Source organism: Macaca thibetana, chromosome 16, assembly GCF_024542745.1.
Source record: "Macaca thibetana thibetana isolate TM-01 chromosome 16, ASM2454274v1, whole genome shotgun sequence".
NCBI lineage: Eukaryota > Metazoa > Chordata > Mammalia > Primates > Cercopithecidae > Macaca > Macaca thibetana.
In genome coordinates this window covers 6,274,699-6,290,376 of record NC_065593.1, presented here as the reverse complement: position 1 = coordinate 6,290,376, position 15,678 = coordinate 6,274,699, and the positions used below count along the sequence as shown (strand labels likewise).

At 42.4% G+C, this 15,678-nt stretch overlaps 1 long non-coding RNA gene across 1 annotated transcript; it reads right to left on the bottom strand.

Annotated features, from left to right (window-relative positions):
- Positions 1 to 76: 76 nt before the first annotated feature.
- Positions 77 to 3,287, bottom strand: LOC126939300 (uncharacterized). Its single transcript, XR_007720340.1, has 3 exons — positions 3,198 to 3,287; positions 2,173 to 2,225; positions 77 to 681 (listed from the first exon to the last, which is right to left on the bottom strand). It is a non-coding gene; the product is annotated as an uncharacterized LOC126939300 (long non-coding RNA).
- Between the last annotated feature and the right edge of the window lie 12,391 nt (positions 3,288 to 15,678).

Here is a 15,678-nt window from a genome sequence, read left to right as displayed (position 1 = left end):
AGATGTGGCAGCCATGGGAGCTGCAGGCCAGAGCACAAGCCAGACGCATCCCATCATGCCCAAGAGGTGGGGTGGCTCTTGCTGTGGGCCCAGAGAGGTGGGGTGGCTCTTGCTGCGGGCCCAGCAAAGGGGCCGAGAAAAATTCAACATCTTCCTGGAGTACACAATTCAATCCACAGCCACCACTTATAGAAATATACTTATGTCTAGAATGCCAATGCCAGGCAGTTATTTATGAGTAAACATAGTGAAGCCGTGATCATTCCTTCCTCTAATACTTCCCAATCTACTCATTAATGTTTATAGTTCCTTTATTGGAGAATAAAACTTTTCTTGGCTCAGTAAGAAAGAGGATTTCACCTGCAGGTGCACCCTGAGAATCCACACTGCAATGCACATGTGCAAGAGTGGCTGTTTCCTGGCAGAAGGTGTCATGGCCAGGTAGGTGCAGGACAACCAAAGGGTTGTGGCATGAAAGGCTTGGTGACTAGGAAAAGCTGGAAGAAGCTGGAAGGAAATTGAAAGAGGTTGGGAGTTGCAGAGATTTTTGTGTGTGCTGATTCAGATCATTGTAGTTTTTTCATCCATGTGTCTTCGGTCCTGTGGACTTGGCTTTGGCACTCAGGGGAGAGAACGGCGTTTTGAAGGAGCCTCTCATGAGCGTACATGGTCCCAATAGACCTGAAACAGAGAAAATCAGAGGTGAGCAGCTGATTCTTCTGACAAGAACAAGACAGGAAAAGAAGAAGAAAGACTGGTGGAGTCTTTAAAAGCCACCTTGACTTGTTTGCCTTGCCCAGAGGTGATTAATTATACATCATCACAGGAAAAGGCGCATGTTTCGGAAATGCTCTTCAGTGAACTACATCCATTTGTGTTTTCACGGAGTCAATCCAGGTGATTAAGGCAGAGGGAGGACTTGTACAAAGAGAAAAATCTACAAAGCAGTTTCATTCCACACGTATTTGCTCTTTCAAAGCAAATTCAGCAGGAAATCCAAATCACTGATGCAAACCTTTGCAGTTTAATTTGTTCCCAGGGGCATATTGGGGGCCATTATCCCAGAAGCGTATACATGAAAATCCCATTATTTAAAGTATATTCATTGTATTTCTGTTTAACCCTAGGCTGTTCATCGAGAAGTTAACAGTAAATAGGAAGAAAGTTGAGGATGATAGGAAGTAACTTTGGGGGTATTTAACGCCAACAGGAAGGACACCAGCTTGGCAGCACTTGGAGGTTATTGTAAGAGTTGTTTAAAAATCACCCACGGCAACAAGTCATGGGCTGGTGTGTGTGTGTGTGTGTGTGTGTGTGTGTGTGTGTGTGTGTGATCTGGGTGATTTATGAGAATTGGTTCTTTGGGCAGTGCCAGCCCACAAAGTTATTGCCACTGGCCACTTTAAAATGCTGAAGTTTCCTATTTGAGAAATCTATTGTTTAGGACACCACTGAACTCTTGAAATCTGCACAGTAAGACACATCACTGCACATTCATACTTTGCTGGAAGAAGATATAAACTATCAACAAGGCAAACTATTTAAAAGACACCTTGGCATAATTCCCTTCTAGTCCAGCCCTGCTTAACACCCTAGCACACAAAGTGACATGTGTTACATTTTTGCTGATGTTGGTCCCACCAGGCACAGTCTGCCTCTGTCATACCTCAGGGATGATAGAGCAGCCATGTCTGCACTCTGTTGTTGGCTGTTCACCCATCGTGCCCCCTCCCTACTTCCTCTGCCTTCTCTTCCCTGGTTCATTAGAGAGGTAGTGTGAGTGCCTCTCTAACCCACACATGGCATGTACTATTTGACAGAAAAGGTTTCATCCGGTTCCAGTCATCTTTTGGATGAGCTTGGCAGCTGCCACACAATAGCACAGAGACAGCAGCGAGGACCAGGCTGTGCACCCTGCAGTGGCGGGACCTCCCAGGCCACTCATACCCACTGGTAGCCCTCGCTCTGGCAGAACCAGAATTCTAGGGCTAGGTTGCCTCTTCTCCTTTGAATTTGTGAACTCTTTGCCCCTGTTCTCATGCGTTATGCCCATGCCTGGTTTTGCCAGAAAGAAGTGACCACCTTCTACTCTTCTAAGATGTAACCCAGGGAGATATTCTGTAACTCAGCATATGAGACCACAGGAGGACCCAAGAAACTGCAGTCACTCACCTTGCTTCTCACTTCCTGTCCAGGTGGAGATGTGTCCTTTTTATCCACTCTTCCTAATGCCAAAGACATAGAGGAGGAGATATTGCTCAAGGAATCATCATCATCATCATCATCATCATCATCATCAAGGTCATCATGATTTAAGCAGTCTAGTCCTCCAAAGGCCACTCGATGGGTTAACTCAGTGTTAACTAGTTACTGTTATTAACCAGCTTCATGGTTTGTTTTAGTAGAACACGGACATGGACCAAAACTTTACGGGGAGCAGCCAGCTAACATGTGGCAGTACCATGAACAGAACTACCTCTGTGGGGAGCACAAAAGAAGCCAAAGATGGAATTCATAACAGCTTAAATGCTATTCAATAGAAAAGGTATTTTTTACATAAATAACTGAGGTACCCATACAATGGAATTTATGTAGTGGTTTAAAAGAAAGAATCCATCTCTATTACATGGACGTATCTTTATGATATCTTGCAAAGTAGGGATGCAAATTAAAGAATGATATATATACCATGATCCCACATATGTTAAAATAAACATCCAAAACTATTGGCAGGGGAAGTGAAAGAAAGTTTCCACGGTTTTATTTGTGCAATTTAAAAACAAGAAACAAAGATAAGCTCTCTCCCTTGAAAAACTTCCAGGCAATGAAGGAAGGAAAGGTGAACAAATCTGACATATTTTGAAATTGTTCTCCTGTGTGTTGCGAGCCATTTGACTAGAGATCACTGCAGGAGAGCCAGGACTTGTCCTGGAGACCTTCCTGCAAAGGTCAAGACTGGATGGGGGCTTGGAGGAATGGGTAAGGCTTGGAAAGATGGAGAAAAAGGAGGAAGACTATAAGACAATGTCTTATGTTGCTGTCAGTATTGGAAGAGTGGAGCAAAAACACACGTTACCCTCCTTCTTCATCATGGCCACAAGGGGCTCCTATGCATTTTCTCACAGTGGTAAAGTCATTACAGAGGTTTTTACTCCAGCAGTTAATAAAAACTCCGGGCTGGGCATGGTGGTACGCACCTGTAATCCCAGCTACTCAGGAGGCTGAGGCAGGAGGATCACTTGAGGCCAGGAGTTCCAAGCTGGGCAACCTAGTGAGACCTTGTCTCTAAAAATAAAAATTAAAAAGTTAAAAATAAAAACTCTTGGAAACACAGATTCATGGAAGGAATAGAAATATGCATTATGCTTTCAAAACAAAGTAAAACATCCCATTTCCTTTAACATAAATATCAATATAAAGCAAAGAAACAAAAAAAAGCAGCAGCCGAGGTTTAAGGAGTATATTTTAATACACTTAATTGACTTCTGATCGTTTTCTGATAATCCATTCTCTCATTCCACTAATTACAACTATTTTAAGCAGAAGCCCATTAATTCTGTATTAATATTGCCTTTCTAATGAAAAATAGATTAAGAATAGCCTTTCTAATTGCCCTAGACTGATTCCTCCTTTTAGTTATAATATGCTGCCTAAAGCCTCCTACTTAGGGGCTCTTCCTGGTTCTAAGAACTTTTAAGTGACTCTCAGCAGCTTCCTTGTTGTAATAAAGGCGTGTGAAGCCGGCAGTACCTCAGCTGCACACAATTAATCCCCTACCAGGATGCTGCTGGATGAATGATTCAGCAACCTTTCAAAGGGCCTAGCTAATCTTTATGCACAGCCAACATATGTTACAACAAAGTTAATCCAACATGCAACATCAAGAAATTTAACAGATTTATTCACGGGGAAGAAAGCGCCTAATAGACGAAGGCAGGGAGGACCAAGGCAGGGTCTGTGAGGAGTAGGAACTCTGCCTGGACCCAGATAAACTGTCTCCTTAACCAAAGCCAGGCAAGTCCACCATTTTCACAGTCCACTGAAATCTGTTGCTTTGGAAGATAATATTATTTTCAGAAAAAAAAAAAAAAATTTGTGTAGTCAAATAAGTTTGAGAAACAATGGCCTAATCCAAGTTAAGCAGATTTTGTTCTCACTGCAGGACTACCCAAAACCTTTATTACTGCCAACATGCATAGTGGGTCTCTGGAAGCACTCATAGAATTCAGCATTGCTCAAGCCTTTCTCAACCAAAGATCCTCTGTGGTTATCATTACACATATATTGTTTAGAAAACAATGACTTAGATCATTGCGTATATTTCTTGGGGACATATATGTCCTAAGGCCATGTATAATGCTCAAACGCTGAGTCCCCAGACATTGAGGACAATTGCAGTTAGCTACTTGGAGTTATAGTAACTAGTGGGCAAGTTAAGCCAGTATACTTTGTAATGTCTAAAGTTTGGCCCTTCCTTTCTGTTATAAGGCTTTTGATTATTACCATCAGGTCCTCTACAGCCTTACTCCTTAAAGTGTGATCCCTGAACCGGAAGGATGGGGATCTTTGGGAACTTACCAGAAATGCGGCCTCTCACCCCCACCACCCAGAACTCCTGAATCAGAATCTGCATTTGGTTGAGATTACAGGTCATGTCCATGGTGCTACAGTTTGGGAAACTCTGCTCTGCACTGCAATGCTGGTTCTCTATGTCAGCATGCAACTGGGTCATCTGGAGAGAAGGGATGACAAGGGCCATGGTTGATATTTTGATGCAGCTTCTTGACCACAGCTGTTTTGAAGCCTGAGTTTGATCAATCCGGAAAACAAGCCATCAAAACAGATCCTCAACTCACCACTGGTCTCACCTTTCCTATTAGCCTCAGCCTGTCCTTGAAGTTCAAAACACCCCTCAGCTGTTATCCCTAAAGTGATGGAATGGGTATTATTGCACAGTATTACTGGGTAAGACTTTTTAAAACATCCAGTTTTTACATTTTGGTGTGACTGTTCTTATGCAGTGTCTGTTACCCTCAGTCTCCCAAATCAACTGAATCAGAAATTCCTGCCACACTAAACTTCATGCACATAGCTAACAAAAATTGTTCTTTGAGCTTTGCAGTAGAAGAAATAGATGATGAGGAAATCATGCACTTTTTCTGCCATAGTGAACTTGAAGCATATGTGCACTGCACAATAAAGGGTGCAGGACTTAGTTTGTTTCTGGGATTAGGTCACAAAGCTCTTGACCAGGATTAAGAGCTCAGGCAGCGGTCACGACACAGTTTTCATCCATGTGAGCTAACTGGGGAGTGAGCCAGCAACCTTGATCCCATTAACATTGGGCTGTAAGGAGCCTGTCTAAGGAGCTAGAGGGAAACAGATGACTATGGAGGACAGAGAGTACATATATGGCTAAATAATTAGAAGTTTTCCCCCTTTTGAAAAAAAAAAAAAGGAATGCACTACTTGACTGACAGAAACCAAAGTCCACATTTTGTCTTGGCCATTGGAACTGGATGATTAGAGTATCGTGAAAGGGGATAGGAGCAAACATGTAAGACATTACCAAACTTCACATTTCGTTTGAAGCATGACCCTGTAGGTTTTCAAAGCCAGTTTTTCCAGAAGCCTAACTGATTGGCACAGTCTCAAACCTCTGTAGGTAATTCAAAGTCCTGGTCTATATCTGTCACTTTGCCAAGGAGCTACACATGCAAATCTTATCATTATTCATAATAGACTTGAAACATTTCCTGCCTAAAACTCCAGTGACGTGCTTAGAGAAACACCCATGCAATGAGTAGGACTCCTCATTTCTCTGGAGGAAGGAGAGCACTGAAGGCAGAACACATCAGAAACTCATCCTTTCCTTCCTGCTTGAAAGCCCCAGCTTCTCCCATCACTATGGTGCCACAGTTTGGGAGCTCTGCCCTTCACTGCAGTGCTGGTTCTTTATGTCAGCATGCAACTGGATCATCTGGAGAGAATGGATGACAAGAGCCATGGTTGACATTTTGATGCAGCCTCTTGACCACAGCTGTTTTGAAGCCTGAGTTTGATCAATCCGGAAAACAAACCATCCAAACAAAACAGATCCTCAGCTCACCACTGGTCTCACCTTTCCTATTAGCCTCAGCCAGTCCTTGAGGTTCACAACACCCTCAGCTGTCATCCCTAAAGTGATGGAATGAGTATTATTGTAAGGAGTAAGGCTGTAGAGGACCTATGGTACCATCACCATGGTTGTTCTAGAAAGAAGAATTTTGCAGTAATATCCCTGTCCCTCAGTGTAGCCGCCCTCTAGGAATCCCAGAGACCCAGCCAACTCAGACGTCAGATGTCTGCGATACAAAAGCAGCACTTTTTCCTTGATAACCTGAGTGACAAGTACTTTTAGAGAAGACCTTGCTGGAGAGGCTGACTGAGTTCTGTTTTGTTTTGTTTCCTATATAATCCCTGTTCACATCCACAGAAGTAAAGATGACGATCCTTAAGCCTTGTCCTTAACTTCTTTGTAGCGTCCCTTCTTTGTAGTGGCTCACTTGAATCATTGCAAACTCAGACATTGCATACTCAGCCAGCAACTCAGGTGGCAATGGTTTATTTTACTATTGTTTGAGATATCCCGGGATACAAACCCTGTGCAAAGTTAGATTGCACGTATAAGGCATGATAATAGACTCTGGTCACTCGTGCAGACCAAGAAGTTCTCAGACTATAAAACAGTGGGGGTGCCAAGGTTGACGTAGGATGCTGAGGAAGCACAGTGTGCCCCTCATCTGGGCTAACCGGTGACCTCTGTTTCAGGTTTCAGGTTAAAAATAATGAGTCACCTAGGAAATCAAGGAGGAAAGGACATTCTAGACCAAGGACAGAACCTATGGGAGAACAAAGAGGAAAAAGCTTAATACATCTGCAGATGATCAGCTCAGTGGGTCTGGAGAAAAGGATGTATGAGAAAGATGAGAGGGAAAGAGAGGAAAGTAGGCATAAGGGCTGAGCCTAATGCCAAAGGGCCTTGTAAGTCAAGCTAAGGAGTATGGATCTCATCATAGGGTTTCCAAAGAACTTAAAGCATTTGACAGGGCCAGACTTGCCCTTTGGGTCCATCGCTCGCCAGCAGTTTGGAGAATGCATTGGGATGATGTGACATTAAAGATGAAGGGACCAGTAAGAGAACAATTGCATTGGTCCAGAAGGCAGGGCAATGGGAATGGAGAGAGGGGAAGAGGAGATAAGGAGTGTAAATCCCAAGAAAGTTTTTCACTTAGTTTAATGGTGGGACAAGCCTCTTCCTGGCCAGCTCACGCACACCAGGACACAGGCTCAGTAGAGTTGAAAGCCAGTACACTGGCCTCTGGGATGGCAGCTCCAACACAGATTGACTTCATCCCCTAGGAATCCGTGCCTATAGGATGCCATATCCCTGTCTCCTTGAGGCATCTGGCCATGGTGTTGGCTGCGGTGTCAAGTTCCCTGCAATCCAGAAACACACCAACCACTCAGTTCCTTCTGGCTACACTAACCCCGCAATTCCTGCCTCTACGGGTGGAAGAGCCTCAAAGAGGAATGTCTGTCATGAAAACCTCCTGGGTGTTCAAGATTTCCCCTCAAAGGGCTTATAATGTAATCGCCTGCTCCTGTGCCCACAGAGCCTTGAGGACTGGTCTTCTGAGCCAGCAATCCTAATCATTGCAAGCAAGCAGCTTTGAGGCAACTGTAGAACACAGCTGGTCAGAGTCAAGTCCTGCAAGCTGGTGGGAACGTGTGCTGCCTTGTCAACGTCACGTGTTTTCTAGAGAGCCATATTCAACCCTGTTTCCCCACTGCCCACCACCACCAGCACTGCCCATGTGCAGACTCGTGTTCTAGGATCAGTAAGAGATTGTAAAAGAAATTAAACACACAGTCCCTGTCCCAGAAAACTTATCACCTAGTTTGGTGAAGCAGAACATTCACAGATGTACAAAATGGCTTAAAAAGACATTGACAGAAACATAATAAAAAGCGTAAGTGGAAGAAACCACTTCCTGAATGGAAACATACCATCCCAGCGTGTAAGCCGAGTCCACGGGACAAAGAAAACCTCCCTTTCAAACTTGATGGTTTATTTTTTTTAGAGTTTACCTTGTTCTAGAAAAGGCTTGAGGAAATTTACAAGAATACATTTATGGAAATAAAATCTAGAAATAAAAGTACATAACTAGAACCAACGTAAATAAGAACACGAAAATGCCAAGCAGAAGTCAATCCATGTGTTACAGTGATGGCTTCGAATCTAGGTCTTCTTTTTCCTGGGGGGAAGTAAAGATAACGATTTGTTTTTTAGTTCCCATGATCAGATATATCAGACAGAGGAGTACTGAACTCTAAAACTTGGTTGCTCAAAATGTGGTTCTTGGACTGTCAGCCTTAGCATCCAGGGAAAGGTAGTCAGATATGAAAAATCTGAAGCCAACTCCAGACCTACTGAATATGAATATGCATTGTAAGAACATGATTCACGTGCACACTGAAGTTTCAGAAACACTGTTCTAAAAGTCATCCTTCACCCGGAATGTCATACAGGAGATCTTGAGTAATAAAACAGGCCATCTATCCACAGAGCTTTTTACAACAAATGAGATAACTGAATATGTCCGATTTTTACAGCAATTTTCTAAATGACAAAAGGTATAATAAAACTAAACCTAAGGCAAAGAGTTCTTAGACATGACACCAGAAGCACAATTCATACAAGAAAAATTGGGTGAATTGGACTTCATCAAAATTTAAAAGTTTTACTCTGTGAAAGACCCTGTTAAGAGGATGCAGTGTAGGCGAAAATACCTGAAATGGTGTATCCAACATAAAAAAAAAATAGTACCTAGAATATATAAAGAATCCTTAAAACTCAATGGTAAAAAAAAAAAAAAAATCCAATTAGAAAATAGGCAAGGCTGGGCATGGTGGCTCATGCCTGTAATCCCAGCACTCTGGGAGGCCGAGGCAGGTGGATCACAAGGTCAGGAGATGGAGACCATCCTGGCTAACATGGTGAAACCCCGTCTCTAGTAAAAATACAAAAAAATTAACCGGGCATGGTGGCGGGCACCTGTAGTCCCAGCAACTCGGGAGGCTGAGGCAGGAGAATGGCATGAACCCAGGAGGCGGAGCTTGCAGTGAGCCGAGATCACACCACTGCACTCCAACCTGGGCAACAGAGCGAGACTCTGTCAAAAAAAAAAAAAAAAAAAAAAAAAAAAACAGGCAAAAAATATGAATAGATATTCACCAAAGGGGAGATATATAAAGCAAATAAGCACATAAAACGATGTTCAACCACAAAAACCAGTAAGGAAATACAAATTAAAACCATAATATCTTATGATGTAGCTTCAATATGTCCCTGCCAAATCTCACGTGGAAATATAATCCCCAGTGTTGGAGGCGAGGCCTGGTGGGAGGTGTCTGGGTCATGGGGGCAGATCTCTCACGGCTTGATGCTGAGTGAATTCTCAAGAGATCTTGTGGTTTAAGTATGTGGCACCTCCCAACCCCACTCTGTCTCTCTCTCTCTTTTTTTTTTTTAAATTATTATACTTTAAGTTCTAGGGTACATGTGCACAACGTGCAGGTTTGTTACATATGTATACATGTGCCATGTTGGTGTGCTGCACCCATTAACTCATCATTTACATTAGGTATATCTCCTAATGCTAACCCTCCCCCCTCCCCCCTCCCCACAATGTTGATGGGAACATCAACCCAGTGTGTGATGTTCCCCTTCCTGTGTCTAAGTGATCTCATTGTCCAATTCCCACCTATGAGTGAGAACATGCGGTATTTGGTTTTCTGTTCTTGCAACAGTTTGCTGAGAATCATGGTTTCCAGCTGCATCCATGTCCCTACAAAGGACATAAACTCATCCTTTTTTATGGCTGCATAGTATTCCATGGTGTATATGTGCCACATTTTCTTAATCCAGTCTGTCACTGATGGACATTTGGGTTGATTCCAAGTCTTTGCTATTGTGAATAGTGTCACAATAAACATACGTGTGCATGTGTCTTTATAGCAGCATGACTTATAATCCTTTGGGTATATCCCCAGTAATGGGATGGCTGGGTCAAATGGTATTTCTAGTTCTAGATCCTTGAGGAATCGCCACACTGTTTTCCACAATGGTTGAACTAGTTTACAGTCCCACCAACAGTGTAAAAGTGTCCCACTCTGTCTCTTGCTCCTGCTCTGGCAACATGACGCACCTTCTCCCCTTTACCTTCCACCATGAATCAAAGCTCCCTGAGGACTCTCCTGAAGCCAAGAAAATGCTGGCGCTATGCTTCTTGCACAGCCTGCAGAACCACAAGCCAAGTAAACCTCTTTTCTCTATAAATTACTAAGTCTCAGGTATTTCTTTATAGGAACACAAGAATGGCCTAACACACCATACCAGCACACATCTGTTAGAACAGCTAAAGTAAAAAAAAAAAAAGCATGATTACACCCAGTGCTGGTGAGGACATGGAGAAACTCTCTCTCACACACTGATGGTGAGAATGCAAAAATGGTGCAGCCATTATGGAAGACAGTTTGACAGTTTCTTATCAAAGTAAATATGCACTTAACAGACAACCCAGCACTCATACTTCTAGGCATTTATCTCAGAGATATGGAAAGTTATGTTCACACAAGAACTTGTACACAAATGTTCACCATAGCTTTCTTCATAGTAGACAAAAACTAGAAACAACCTCAAATGTCCCTTACTAGATGAATGACGATACCAACTCCAGTATATTTGTATAAGAGAATACTACCCAGTCAAAAAAGGAACTATTTATATACACTACTGGGTTGGATCTCAAGGGCATCATGCTTAGGGGAAAATGTATCCAAAATTATATTCTATATGATTCCATTTATATAACCTTATCAAAAGGACAAAATTGTAGAGAACAGATGTGTGTGTTCCTTTACCAAGGGACAGAGGTAGAGGGGTAGGTAGCATAAGTCAATCCCTTTGTAGTGATGAAACGGTTCTACACACACACATGAGCCCAGGCAAAAACTAGTGAAAACTGAATACGATTTTTAATCTAATTGACAATACTGTACCAATGGTAATTTCCTGGTTTTGATACTGTATTAACAGCCATAAGAGATGCCACCATTGAGGAAAGCTGGGTGAAGAAGTTATAGAACTCTAATATTTTTGTAACTTCCTGTGGACTCATAATTATTTCAAAATAAAAAGCTACCCCAGAAAGCTAAATCTAAAAGCAATTAAGCCCAAAACCAAAATAATATGATTTAATGCTACTAATGTGTTGGTAATACTGCTCTTCAGAAACAAACACACACACACACCCTGAGTCTTAGCCTTTACCAATTTCCGTGGTGTAAATACTTCCTCCAACTGGTGGGTGGCTAATTTAAAGCTATCCACAGGATAACCACTGGCTCACAAAATTCCTGCATATGTAAGAATTGACTGTCAGGAGCCAGTACGAACAATCCCAGCACACCACTGCCTTCTGATAGCTGGATTTGATCCTTGGACCACCTGTATCAGACTCACCTGAAGGAACTTAAAAATTCATATTCCTGGCCAGGCACGGTGGCCCACATCTGTAATCCCAGAACTTTGGGAGGCCAAGGCGGGAAGATCACAAGCCTGGTCAACATGGTGAAACCCCGTCTCTGCTAAAAATACTAAAATTAACCGGGCGTGGTGGTGCGTACCTGTAATCCCAGCTACTTAGGAGGCTGAGGCAGGAGAATTGCCTGGACCCGGGAGGCAGAGTTGCAGTGAGCCAAGATTGCACCACTGCACTCCAGCCTGGACAACAGAGCGAGACTCCATCTCAAAAAAAAAAAAAAAAAAAAATCATATTCCGGATCTGTAAGCCAGAACTACTGAGTCAGAATCCCGAAGGTTGAACAGGGAATGGCATTTATAACAGTTTCTTCAGATTATCTTTAGGTTCATTAGAAGTTGAACATTACCAATAAGGGGAATAAATGGTGCACATAGCTCTCCAATGACCTAGCTATGAGAAGCATGAAGCAGTGGGCAGACTACCAAGCCAGCTTCCCCTGTGTTCAAAGGAGTAGAAGATGACTTAGAATTTGGCATAAGATTTTGTCACCAACTAGTGAAATGAGGGAATCAAAGGCCGGTGACTTTGTGGGTTGTTGAAGCTAAGCTCCTCTGAACTCCCAAGTATGAGCTATTTTCCACAAATGGCTTCTGCCTCCAACAAGAGTTTCAATATGTTTTGTACTTAGTATTGCTAAGAAAAACCAGGGTTTGATTAAACTGTTATGGGTAAGAATTTTTTTTTTAAAGTATCTAACATTTTTTAACATTTGGTCTTACTCAATGGTTCCCAACTTTGAGTGCACATTGGAATCACGTGAGGGACTGTAAAAAAATATCGATGCCTGGTCCTCGCTCTGAAGATTCTGATTTCATTAGTGTAGGATGTAGTGAAGGCATCAGGCATAAGGATTTAAACCTCCACAGGTGATTCTAATGTACAGCCAAACAGCCAGTGCTGAGAAGCACTGCCTACTTCTTACTGAATTTGGCTCACTGTTACCTTTTGATCATTTAAAATGATAATTTTATTCTTTTCAAATAGGTAATACTATTAAAAAATTTCATAAAAGTGATTTTTAAAATATAACAAAAGTCCTGCTTTCTCCCTGATCATCTACCCTATTTCTGCTCTCACACACACCTACACACTTAAACAGGTATTTTCTTTCTGAAATTCTCTGTGCAAATTCAAAGTGTAAATATATGTGCATTATATTCCTATTTTCATAAATTCCAGTAAGGCTATAAATACATATATATTTTAAATCTACAAATACAGTTCTAGATAATATACATATGTATATAATATATTCACATTTGCATAAATCAATTCCAAGGAGACAATACAAAGCTACAGATATATATAGATATATATAATATTTTGACAGTCGGGCGTGGTGGCTCATGCCTGTAATCCCAGCACTTTGGGAGGCCGAGGCAGGTGGATCACGAGGTCAGGAGTTTGAGACCAGCCTGGCCAATATGGTGAAACCCCATGTCTACTAAAAATACAAAAATTAGCCAGGCGTGGTGGCACGTGCCTGTAGTCCCAGCTACTCGGGAGGCTGAGGCAGAAGAATTGCTTGAACCTGGGAAGCAGAGGTTTCAGTGAGCTGAAATCATGCCACTGTACTCCAGCCTGGGTGACAGAGCGAGACTCCATCTCAAAAAAAAAAGAAAGATATAATATTTTGAATACATAATTATGTGTATTTCCAGCCTTATATTGTTTCCTTATAATTTTTTGTATCGAACTGGACAATGAGTTATATTTGTTCACATGCTTACCTGAATTTGGTTCACCCAAGTGTAGTTATTAATAAACACTGATGTTCACTCAGTTGTAGTTACACAAATTGCAATCACAGCGCAGGGAAAAGGATCCTAGAACTACAGCAGTAAATATCATACTGGTGTGTGTGGGGAAAGTGTGTATGTATGTGTGTGGGTGGAGTTTGGTCACACTAGCTCTTGAGTAAACTGGTAATAATTGAGTTTCTAAACCTGGGAATTAGAGAATCAAATTTTGCACTCATTCATTCATCTGAACTGCTCTTAGAAAATACGTATCCTACGTAAAACAGCCTGTTATCCCCCTCTTTGCAACATCTGTCAGTCAAGCAGTCAGAAAAAAATGTGCTCCTGAGTCAGCATCTACTCTTCCGGGACCCTAAGCAAGAGATGTTGGAGGTCACACATTGGACCAGTTATTGTCCCCAAACAAGTTTCATAAAGCCCACATTGAAGCCAGCCAGCATTTCTAAAATTGAGAACTTTCATACAGAAATAATGGACTTCAGGCTCCCACTTGCACCGTCGAGCTCACACTCCGTGGTGACAGCCCGCTGGGTGTGGGTTTGGCTGTGCCCCTTACACAGGCTACAAGCTAGTCAGAACTCCACAATCCACCAGCCTCCCTGGCACTCAGAGGCACACCTACTCTAATACACCTATTCCTATCACCTGCCTGGCCTGCCACACCTCTGAGCTTCCTCCATTCTTCATGGGAATTGTCACTGCATAATCCATCATCACATTGTATTGAGTCTACACTCAATAGTGAGTATCCCACAGACAGCAAGTACCAGGCATGAGATGATGTTCCCAGCTCTGCCCCTTCTCCAGTCCTGGCTCACATCAACATTGACCTCTCCAGCCTGTTCCTGGTTCCCTCATGTTTATAACACCCAAAGGATCAAATCCCAGTTGCAATGACAAACTTCAATTGCTAGAGCAGTTTTTAAAATTTACTTTGAAGATGCTTACACGTGCCACTCCTGGGCTGATTTAACACCAGGCCTTGGCATCTAATGGCCCTTCGTGATTAATACCAGTCATTTGTTCAAAGTTAACAGCCCCGGAGTGACAGCCATAGATAAATTAACAACATTAGAAAAACACTAAAGCCAGCATTTATGGAGTGGGTCATTGAAGAATATGATAGCTGTACAGATTGGCTCTGCCTATAATACACTATTAATGAATTTTATATGTTGAAGTCATTTTTACCCAGTACCTTTTTAATTGTTCTGAAGTTGTCCATATTTATCTTGATTAAAAAACAAGCCAACTCCTGGAGACATTAATGGGTTTTATGTGCTTAGAAGTGAATATCATAAGCAGATGGAGGAAGTGAGAGGGGCTACAGGGAGACAGGGCAGAGCATTGTATTTCCAGCCCAGCACTTTGTTACAATGAATCCAAGGTGTTGAGTAATGGGCTGCTATAAATTATAAGACTGTTTACCTCATAATGTCTGCCAAAAAAAATGTAGCCAAATTTGGGCTTTGCCTTTTCTCTACTCAGACCTGCACCTTGTTAAAACAACTGGCTGTGGAGAAGTAAACATGGCTCCACACTCTTGCCTTAAAACTCTGCTCCCGGTGTTCCAGGGCCATTTATAAGAAGCTAGCGTTTAGCTCCTCTTTGGACTTCGTTCTTAACATGAATATTTAAACTTCTCCTGTAAGGCACCACAGAGAGGAGAGGTCTCGTGTCTGAAGAGCGAATGTTGATTTATTCCATTTATTTGGCACAGTGCGATACCACCACTTAGAAAGTTGTAGCAGTGGGAGGAGCCCGACCCCACACATTTTATGGATTAGGAAATCGTGACCGGAGGGGTTAAACAGAGCGAGCTAGAAAGGTAGGGTGTAAAGGCCAGATTGAGAGGCCGCACCCCCAGCAGCTCACAGGGTTCTCCTCCCTCAATGTTCCAACATCACCCGACCACATAGGAAAGAGGAAGGGGCAGCATTCATTTCATTGCATTCATTTGGGGGTTACCTGGAAAGATGAGACAATAAAGCACGCATTTTAAGATCAATTTGGGTGCTCAGCACGTTTCTTCCTGCCGTACATCTTCCTAAAGACAGCAACCAGGTAATGAAAGTCAGTGCCAGCAGTGTACTGAACAAGGCTTTCTGAATGAGTTGTTTTGAGAATTACCACGTCCAGGTAACCCCGTTTTCTCCCATTCCCAGTGACCACCAATGGTCCAACACCGGAATTGCTAAAAAAGAAAAAAAAAAAAGACCGAGCACGCTCCTGTGTCTTTTCTGGGTTTAAAACAGTGCCTAGCCCATCTT